Source organism: Camellia sinensis, chromosome 6 (assembly GCF_055761805.1).
Source record: "Camellia sinensis isolate YWXY chromosome 6, ASM5576180v1, whole genome shotgun sequence".
NCBI lineage: Eukaryota > Viridiplantae > Streptophyta > Magnoliopsida > Ericales > Theaceae > Camellia > Camellia sinensis.
This window is the reverse complement of record NC_138966.1, coordinates 24,378,725-24,389,297: the sequence shown is the minus strand read 5'-3', so window position 1 is coordinate 24,389,297 and position 10,573 is coordinate 24,378,725. Positions and strand designations below refer to the sequence as shown.

Below are 10,573 nucleotides of genomic sequence, written 5' to 3'. Positions count from 1 at the left end.
CCTACCATTTTTGTTCTTAAGAAATGACAAAACCACTGTAATGGCACAATGATTCCTCCATTCTCATTAGTATAACCTTTTTACTTTCACCATATAAATTATTTGCTTTCATATTATTAATAATTATACCAAAAAAATGTTAATATAACCAGGCTTTAACAAATTAATTAATCTTACATGCAAAAAAAAAAAAATTTAAATTTATAGCTAATAAAAAGTAATTTCACTACAATAAAAATAGTTTTGGCAACACAACAAAATTCGTCGCCAAAAGGCAGAAATCATTGGCAAAGAGCTTTGCTGACCCATAGAGCTTCGTCAGTAATCCGTCGCCGAAAGTGTGTCGGGAAAAGTTTTTACCGGCGAAAAATTCATTGCATCGCCAAAAGTATATCTTTAGCGACAAACATCTTCGTGGGCAAAAGCCTTCAACCATCGTCGCCAATATACCATTGCGTCGGCAAAAGTGGTTCAAATAAGATGATTATGTGTCACTTTTGCCAACTCAAATTTGCATCGGTAAAATGATACTTTTGGTGACAACTTGATTGCGTCGGCAAAACATCTAATTGTTTTATAAAAAAAATTAATTTGGTATTTGGGATAGCAAAAATTACCATCACAAATAACAAATTACTTTCCAATAAAAAATTATTAAATAACATCCACACTTTCATTCATTGACATCCAAATATATTTTTTTAAATAAATTCTATTTATGATAACAACAATAGCCCACGTGTTCTTACAATCCAAAATTTAAGTTTTTGTACAACAATACCTAAAGTTAAACTAAGCACAAAATAAATAAAATCAAGTCAATCCCAATTGGAATGATTTGTTTAATGCAACTATAGCATCACCAATGACAATATGCAAATGTGTGTGAACAAGCCTCTTCTCATTTCAATTTAACACTGGAGCAAGATCATAATCTCCATCTTCAACAACCTACATTCAAGAAAGAAATTTGATTCACTTTCGAATTCCACGGAATTTGAATCCATTCAAACCAATTAAATAAAAACAAATTTGATCTTCGATTTAATAGAGACGGGAAGAGAACCACTCTCCACTGTTTTCTTTATTATTATTGTTAAGAAGACTTTCAATAAACATTCCAAGTAACTTCAATTACTAATATAGACTTCTAGTAGTGACATACATGATGGCTAACTCCCTTTTTTCTTGTTTGCTACTGAAAATGTAATTCAAAGACATGCATTAGAGATATTTAAAAAAAAATAACAAAAAAACAAAACCAAAAAAATAGTAATACTAAAGGACAAAACAAAGTTATGAGCCTCAATTAAAAGACCTACATTCCACATAAATTGAACACGTTCAAATCTATTAAAGACAAACAAATTTTATCTTCAATTTAATACAGTTATTTATAGCAAACAACTCTTCTCTTTGTAATAGAGACCCTAATAGGCAGAGTTCAACTTTATAATGACATCAAAGAACACAATCAAATTAAACATAGCTTAGGAGATCACCAGGAGCATGAATGGCTAAAACAACATTAATTGTCCCATATTTAAACAAAACAAAAAGACCAAAACAAATTCACAACTCCAAAATGATTATATTATTATATATCAATGAATAACACATACCAATTCTCTCAGAATGACCATGATGTTTCTGCACAATAATATCACTCTCTCTGTACTCTGTAGCCTCATTATCCTCATGCCATTGTAGCAACTTGAAAAGCATTAGGAGCATTATAAGCATGGGGATCTATGGATGGATCAGCTCAAACAAAAATATGATGAGTGTCCAAGTCAGCAACTCTGCTCAAACTTCTAAAGAACACCAAGTATAGGGTTGAAGCCATAATAGCAATCAAAAGGGTAATGATGTGTGGATCCAAGTTAACTAAAACTCATAATTTGTTCTGCACTCCATATTCAATGTCCAAAAAATAAAGCTGCAATTAGGATAGTTTATTCCTAAGGATAAAGTTGATTGATAAAAAGATAGGCTTAACCTTGAACACAAAAGGTGTAGATTCTCCTATTCTTTCTCTGTAAATTTTTATCAATAGTAACATCGGATACACTACAGGAAAAAGGAGTTATAGTGGAGTTTTTTTAATGACGTTTTTTTGAACGTCACTTTTATCAACATTTAACGACGTTTTTTAAACGTCGCATATGCCTTTAAACAAAACGACACCGTTTTATAATAGGAGGCATTTAAAAGCGCCTCCAAATTCGTTAGCCTCACGTGCCTCCTTTCTCCCTCTGATTTGAAACCTTTATTTTGAATCTGAGATGTTATACGCGCAGATCTCGAACGATCTCTCTCTCTCTCTCTCTCTCTCTCTCTCTCAGAGCCCATTTTGAAGCTAAGAATGATTGTTAAAGCCTTTTGTAAACCCTTATTTTGAATCCTCACACGTTCAAATTGCGCCTCTCTCTTGCTCACCCCTAATTGTTTCTAAATCCTTGAGAGCGATTTCGATTCAGAACGATTTTATTTGAGATTCAGATTCATACAGGTTCGTCTTTGAGATTCAGAGTGATTTCGATTTCATCTTAGAGCGATTTCGATTTTGAAGATCTCTCTCTCGATTTCAAAGCTCCACCGACTCTCTCTCTCTCTATATATATATATATATATATCTGATTTCATCTTTGGCTGTGCTTGATTTCTCAGAGTTTCATCTTTGAGATTCAGATATTCAGATCGGTCTTAGAGATCTCAAAGCGATTTCGATTTTGAAGTTCTCTCTCTCGATTTCGAAGCTCCACCGCAACCAACCACCATCTGCACCGCCACCACCATTTGCACCAGCGAGGTATTGATTTCTCTCTCTCTCTCTCTCTCTCTTCCTTCCCGTCTCTCTCGATTTGGTTATTGAAATTTTTAGCAAGAAACTTACAAGTTTAATCAGGATTTGTGAAATGAAATGAATGTGCTCTAGGTATATTCTTGATGGTGAGTTGGTGACTAGAGGAGGAAACTTATGGTCCATTTCTGAGATATTTTTAATCAAACATGGAGATGGTACAAGAATTTGTATATTTCTATGAAGCTATTTATGAGTAGAATCCGAATTCACTATTAAGATTAGCTTACTATGAGATGATGCTTTGGATTAGAGTTATTTTGTTCTGGGGCTTAAGGTCCTCCCTCTCCATTTCATTGGGTTGCCAATCACTATGTTAAAACTACTTTCTTATACATTGATGCGTCATGCTATGATTGGTGACCTGATGAAGTAGAGATAGCCTTATGAAAGAGCACTTGAGCCCTTGTTTCTAACCCTGATTTTTCTATATCAAAAGACATAGCAAAGTCTCTTGCTCTGGCTGTATCGGGTGAGGCTCAGCCTTTTGAAAATCTAGTATCTTTCCAGCCAGAGAAAGGTGCAATCCTTGCTAATGCAACACCATTGGGAATGCATCCAAATACAGATCAAATTCCTGTGGCCAAGGTCCCTCCCCATATTTTCATTCCAACCAAACAACATTTTTGGCTCGGGCATTGTAATTAACACTTGGTATTTCATTTTTTAGGGGACTTTGGGTGATTACAAAGTTGTCTTTGATGCCGTTTACATGCCTAGAAAAACCACCCTGTTAAAAGAAGCTGAGGCTGCTGGAGCCATCATTGTCAGTGGAGTTGAAATGTTCCTCCGTCAAGCCACTGAACAGTTCAATCTCTTCACTGGTGGGAAAGGTACCTTCAATTTCTTTCCCTTTTAAATATTATTTTTTCCCTTTAAATAGGAATTAAGGATTAATATTAAGTGGTTTTTTCCCTTTTAAATATTATTTTTTTAATATAAAATTGTAACTCTTTTATTGTGTAATATTGTTCCGTACATTAGGTACTATGTAACAAGAGTGTTATTCTTTTTTTGTAATCTAGGTCATTTAATAAATAAATAAATAAACTTGATCTGGGTATGGAAGGATTGGATTTAGAAGAAGAAGTTATTGTCCGTTTTATATGTGCATATGCATAAATCAAAGAACAGATTTAGGGAAATAGTCATATCAGAATTTTTTTGACAGTTTTCTTTACCTTCTATTATTATATTCAGGTAATCTTCGGATTCAACAGAGTTCTAGAAGGGAGTTGTTGTGTTCTTGCTGCTATAGATTCTGCTCTTGCATGTTTCCATTACATAACTTTGAAATGTTGGTTATAGATAATTTCTAAGCAAGAACATGATTTGGGTACAATAGGATTGGATGTAAAAGAAGAAATTCTCATTCTTTTTCATTCCTCGATAGCTTTGATAAGTACATATGCATAATTCAAGGGAGAGAAATAAGGAAATAGTTATATCAAAAGGTTCTCTGGGGAGCAAGCAGTCCTCTAGTTTTGAGGATACTAATTCTGCTAAAGAGAAAGCTAAATCTATCTATCCACCTATAGAAAGCCATTGGAACTTACCTCCTCAAAAGGAGTACAAGAAATTGTCTTCATTAAACTTAAATTGCAAGTCCATGTTGTCTTACCCACTCAAGATTCGGGATTCACTAAAGAGAATTAGAAAGAGCCAAAGCTTGCTAGCAGTTCCCAAAGAAGCTCGTGATCCAAAAGATGATCAAATTGTTCAATCTTTCCTTGAATTGCTTTTGCTCGAGGGCCATCTGCCAGGGAAACACAGTGTGATTACCACACACTTTTACGGTATGTTTCTGCTGTGACATTTTTACATACATAAATAATTAGCCTCCTTCTGGGATGAAGTAGTTTCAATGAAGTTTGTTAAGCTCTTTTTGTGGCATTGTTTGAGTAATGTGTGGTGAAGTGTGAATCGGGCAAAGATGATGTTCTGTTTGGAGTAATTTTACTATTACATATATTTACAGTGGTTTTCTTCCATGATGTCATGTCAGATTTTTGCAAATGAGGGATTTTGATATGATGAAATCAAAAGATATGTTTTTACAATATCTTAAATGGCGAGAAGAATTTGAAGTTGATACAATTGTACAGATGAATTTCAGACTATCTACCTGTAGCAATTTGTTGCTGGAACTATTTTGATACCCATGAGTGGAAGTCTAGATCATATTTGCAGTCCTCAGATAATATAATTGATTTATTTTCAATTTTTTCCCCTGAAAAGGCTGTTGCTTATGAAGAATAGGTACTAATATGCATTCACTCAAATTATTATGGCAGGTCTAGACAGGAAGTGTCTCTCTTTGTTTTTTGAGTTGGTGAATTTTGAAACCTGTGTATAATATATGCTTTTGATGCCTGTTTAGAAGCATCATGGCGATAAGATAATGACTGTTTCTCTATGAATATTGATGATGCCTAACTGTAAAAACACAAATTATGATGCTTACCTCATTGAACTTAACATATTAGTAAAAAAAAAAATTAATAAAAAAAAATAGTAAAACCTTGCAAAATTGTTAAATTAAATTATTCTAACTGCTAAGTTGTATGGTTCCTGCAGTATGCCTCTAATTTAGTACCAAAAGCTAGGAAAGAAAAAACAGAGCATATTAAGAAAGGAAAAGTAAAATTTAAGTTTTACAATCTGCTAAAATTTGTGCTATTAATGTGTCACTATGCTCTAGGATTTGACACTACGTCCTAGGATTTGGGGGTTATTCTAGTTTGAGACAAAAACGGGTCTCCACATCTGGCATACACAACTCTCCATGGCATAGATGTCTCATTATAGGTTAATTCATTGATATCCTCACATGTATTTTGATTTTTTGAGGAGTTAGCTAACAAGTAAACACATCAGCTTGAATGTCTATAATTAAAAAGATTGATTAGTTTTTTAAAATCATGCTATATTTAGGATGAGAAGTTCAAAGCACCAAAACTATGCATATTCAATTTAAGATTGTGGAATTCTTTGTTTAATATATACTGCAGGAATTTAAGTTCGAAGAGTACAAAGAGGTTAAGAAATGCTATCCTCATGGATTTCATGGAGTTGATAAGTATGGAAGACCAGTATATATAGTGGGTTAATATATTTTTTTTTTACTGTCACTGTAAAAGGTATGGGAGTTTTTTCAAATCACACATACTGGGATGCCCCACCATAGTATCAATGGACCCAAATCTAGTAAAATTTTGTCAATTTATGTGGTGTTCTATGCTCGTTTCTGTGTTTGCATAACTCAGGAATTGAAAAAGGGGTTTCAACTTGAAGAAAATTTATTAGATTAATCTGGTGTTTATTGGGTGTAAGTGATCTTTGAGACATCAAGATTAGCTACAATTGTTAATGGGGTTTTAAGGAAGACTACGCAAGACGTGGAACTGAATGGTGAGTCTCTTATGTTATCTTCTAAACACCGATATAAATATAATGGTCCCTACTATTAGCTAGGTCAATCATAAAAGAGGAATGCACCACCATTATAATACCCTTTCAGCATGAGATTTATGTTATTGGCATGATAGGATTTTCAATGGTCTGGATAAGCCAATTGGCCATATAAAATATAAGATTTCATCAACAAATAGATAAATCAAAGCACTTTCTTTGTGTTTCTACAGGGTTTGTCATTCCCAAAGGATGGAGAATATATGTTTATACAAGAGAAAACAATTATGACCCATGTTTATATCCCGACCCATTAGCCTTGAATCCATGGAGATGGATGGTAAGTAAAAATCATAAATTCCTATGTTACCCATTTAGATTTATTTAGCTTAAAATTTGAAATTTCATGTGTGAGCAGTTGTAAGTTGATTGTAGGCTTAATAACAGCGCAAATGAGTAAGGAAATAACTAATTTAACCTTGACTGCCAAATGCAGGACAAAAGCTCGGAGTCGTAGAACTACTTCTTCATGTTTGGAGGAGGCACTAGGCAGTGTCTGGGAAAGGAATTGGGAATAGTTGAAATTTCTACATTCCTACATTACTTTGTTACTAGATACAGGTAAACCACTAATTCAAACAACAGGTGATTCTCTCTCTGCTGTATGCTTTTGTTTTTATTACATACGATTCTGAACATTCAGTGAAACAACAACACTAAATGAAAGTTAGTTTCTTTCCCGTTAAATTGTTTTAGCATTGAACAACATGAGTTGGTTACCAGCACTTGCTTGAGCAGTCAAACATACGTGACAGTGCTGCTGAATGCAATAGTTTTTTGAACTTTTTATGATGCTGATATGTGCTCATAAATATATGTGAAATAATGATGATGGCACCTTTCTAGTTTTGAAGATACGGAATATTTCATTGATCATATCTGTAGTCTAGATATCCAGTTGAATGGGATTTACTGTATATAATTATGTTTTTGTGTTTCAGTGTACATTATTTCTCTTCTGCATTATTTATAATGGTCTTGTGTATTGGATTTGATATGATTGCCTGATAACTAAAGAAACACTAAAGATTTTTATGATTGTTCGACAACTAAAGGAACTATTACAATAATATGCATTCTTCCTCTGCTTTCAGTGTTCTGCCTTCAGGATTGAGGTGTCTTCAAAGGAATGTTTGCATTTGTTTTATGGGTTAAAAATTGGCTTCCCTGAATCCACACCATGTGCATTCATTACTTTCTTGCATTTCTTGACATTTTCTTTGAGGAATTAGAGTTTCTTATATGGAATTTTGACTCTCTCCACAATATATTACAAAACTTTATTGTTGCATTTGAGTGAGTGATGTGAGATTGTGGGTTGAGTGAGGTGAGCTTCCAGTTCATAACTAATTGTTTATCGTAGTTTGGTTTATTGTAGGTTGGCTGGTTGTACTGTAGGGAAAACAGTTGAGTGATGTGAGATCCTAAATAGCTGACTGGACTCTAGAAAATAATTTCATCCATGGGTGAAGTTATAGTTAGAAGCCAATAATTTAACTTATAAACTAAAGCTGGGTGCATGGTTATTCTAGTTTGGATCTTCTTCTTGGTTTATTATTATGTTTTATGATTGGCAGAGACCGAGAGGATTGAAGGCCATGGGAAGCAGCATGGAGAGCGATTCAAAATGACAATGAAGGATGGATGGGGGCTTTCCCTCAGATTCTTATTTCTCTTCTTTTTTCTTTTTTTCCTTTGATCTGATTGGGGAGTTGGGTGTTTTGGTTCACTTTCTTCTTATTTTTTGTGTTAAATGGGGGAGGGAGTGGTGAGAGAGAGAGAGAGAGAGAGAGAGAGAGAAGAGGGTAATGTTATTTTGTGGCTTTGAATACAAAGTAGTAATTAATTTTTTGGTTGAGAATTGTGAATACAATTTTTGGATATGTTATTTTGGGAGTAATATTAAAATATCATTTGTGGATATGTTATTTTGTGGGTAATGGTGATTGGTGAATGGGAAAGTGAATTAATGATGAAAGTGAATTAATGATGCATTTGCTATTTGAATGTAAGTTATTTTTTCATATTAGTGATATTCAGTTTTATTATATGTATTTTTTTAGTTTAATCACATAAATTAGCACAATTTCAAAAAAAAAAAAAAAAAGATATATCACGGCGTTTTTTAAAAACGCCACTTAAACCCTACATATTAACAGTTAATTTTTTTAAAAAGATATGACGGCGTTTAAAAAATGTCGCTAAATATCATAATGACGTCATAATATTGTCAAGTAAAAACGCCGCCTATACTAATATAACGACGTTTTTAAAACATCATAAAGTTATAGCGACGGCCGCGTCTTCGGCATTTGGTGCTAAGCGTCGCAAAAAGAATTAACGGCGTTTTTGACAAAACGCCGCTAAAAGCTGAATTTCCTGCAGTGATAAAGTGAAAGCAATTGAGCTGTTATAGGCACAAATGTGTGAATTTTGAAAGCAAAGGAGCTGTTATAGGCATGAATGTGTTGTAGTACCACATTGTTTTCCTAACTTTAATGCTAGGGGCTTCTGTTTCCTTATTTTGTCCATAAAAATAAATAAAAATTAAAACACATCAAGAAATTAGCAGCCTTTTAATGTTGAGGGAGCATCCTCTCTCTCTCTCTCTCTCAGATTACACATTTCAAATGTGGAGATAGTCCCTCCATTGTTATTTCAATTCAACACAACAAAACCGGCCATCATAATCATAATAAAGACTATCAAAGATATAAATTGTTCTAATTTTTTTTTTTTTTTATTTACAAAAAAGAAAAAAGAAGGTAATTGCCTTCACTTCAAATTGATGGCCAAATGTAACCAATCTATAATTGGGTTTGCAGCTTTGTGAAGACTTTTGGGTGTGAATCAACATAATTGGGCATGAGAAAATGCCAAGTGTAGTAGGTGTAAATGATTTACTCAGTGTATGTGTGTTGTGGATACCTCATTTTTAAATTGAGGCTCATCAGCAAAAATAAGAGTAGATAATATATTTTCTTATAGGAATTTTATGAATAGGTTGCACGCATCCATCAGTTAGCTAATTTACTTTGGACAGTGGGCCTACAAAAATATGAACTCATCTAATTCTACAACCTTGGTCAACAAAGATCCTTGAATAATTTACTTTGGATAGTGGACCTACAAAAATAGAGAGGAATTGTGGAAAGAAAAGAATCAATGTAATAAATTTAGCCTCTTAGTAACATAAACTCAAACAATCAACAAGGCCAAAAAAAAAAAAAAAGACCAAGTTCTGAACCTCCAATCTATGACCACTATATTGTTTAGAAGAAACTAATTAATAGATTGCCTGAGACCCCTAGAGTTCTTGTAGCAACTACATTGATTTATGGAATTGGTTGCTATTTCTAAATCTCAAAAGAGAGAAAATTCTGGGAACAACTATCGCACATTGGAGGTATGGAAACACCCGTTTATTAAGCAGACAGAGAATAAAAATGAAAAATAGAAATAAAAATAAAAATAAAATCACGTACAACCCTTCAATACCTAGAGATAGAGGAATTACCTTGAATGGAGAAGATACTAAAGCCCCAAGGAAGATAGATAACAAATCTTCTCCCATAAAACTTAAATTGTAATTTTTTTCAGAAAAACTCTTCCATTCTGTCCACCCAAATTAGTAGAGAACATAATTCCAAAGTACTCAAGCCTTCTCTATAATCAATCACAAACTCTTGCATTCTGTTCAACCAAATTAGATTTTGTTTTACAGCATATGGTAAATGATATGCCCACAATTCTGGGCAAATTAAACTTTTTTTTTTTATTTATCTATAATTTGCAACAACAAACCATTTTTAATTCCATAATATTGGAGAAGTTACATAGAAATTCAGCATTGCCCTAATTTCAGCATTTCATAGCATTTCCCTAATTTTAGCATTTCCCTAATTCAGCAACAAATTCAATAACATTGCCCTAATTTGAATAATATCTCACCTCAAGCAACTGTCAAGTAATCGATGTAAACAACTTATATTCATCTTTGGAGCAGATCACCAAAAAACAAAAAAAAAAATTGTACAAAAAATAAAAATAAAAATAAAACTAATTTGAGAAGTATAAAAATCAAAAATATATTTTTAAAATTTTTAAAATTATTTATGACCTCCTAAAAGATAAAATTATACAGAAATAATAAGTATTTTTTTATTTTTTCACCTATTTTTTTATTAAGTTTTTTAGAAAAAAAATTCTGAAACAAGTTTCTGAAAATAAAACCAAACA

At 32.9% G+C, this 10,573-nt stretch overlaps 1 long non-coding RNA gene across 2 annotated transcripts; it reads right to left on the bottom strand.

Moving 5' to 3' along the window:
• Positions 1-680: 680 nt before the first annotated feature.
• Positions 681-10,332, bottom strand: LOC145792250 (uncharacterized). 2 transcript variants are annotated; one of them, XR_014331638.1, is made up of 3 exons: positions 9,852-10,332; positions 1,623-1,749; positions 681-951 (listed from the first exon to the last, which is right to left on the bottom strand). It is a non-coding gene; the product is annotated as an uncharacterized LOC145792250 (long non-coding RNA). The 2 variants fall into 2 exon arrangements; XR_014331637.1 differs by lacking the exon at positions 9,852-10,332 and having other exon boundaries at positions 1,623-2,075.
• Positions 10,333-10,573: the final 241 nt, after the last annotated feature.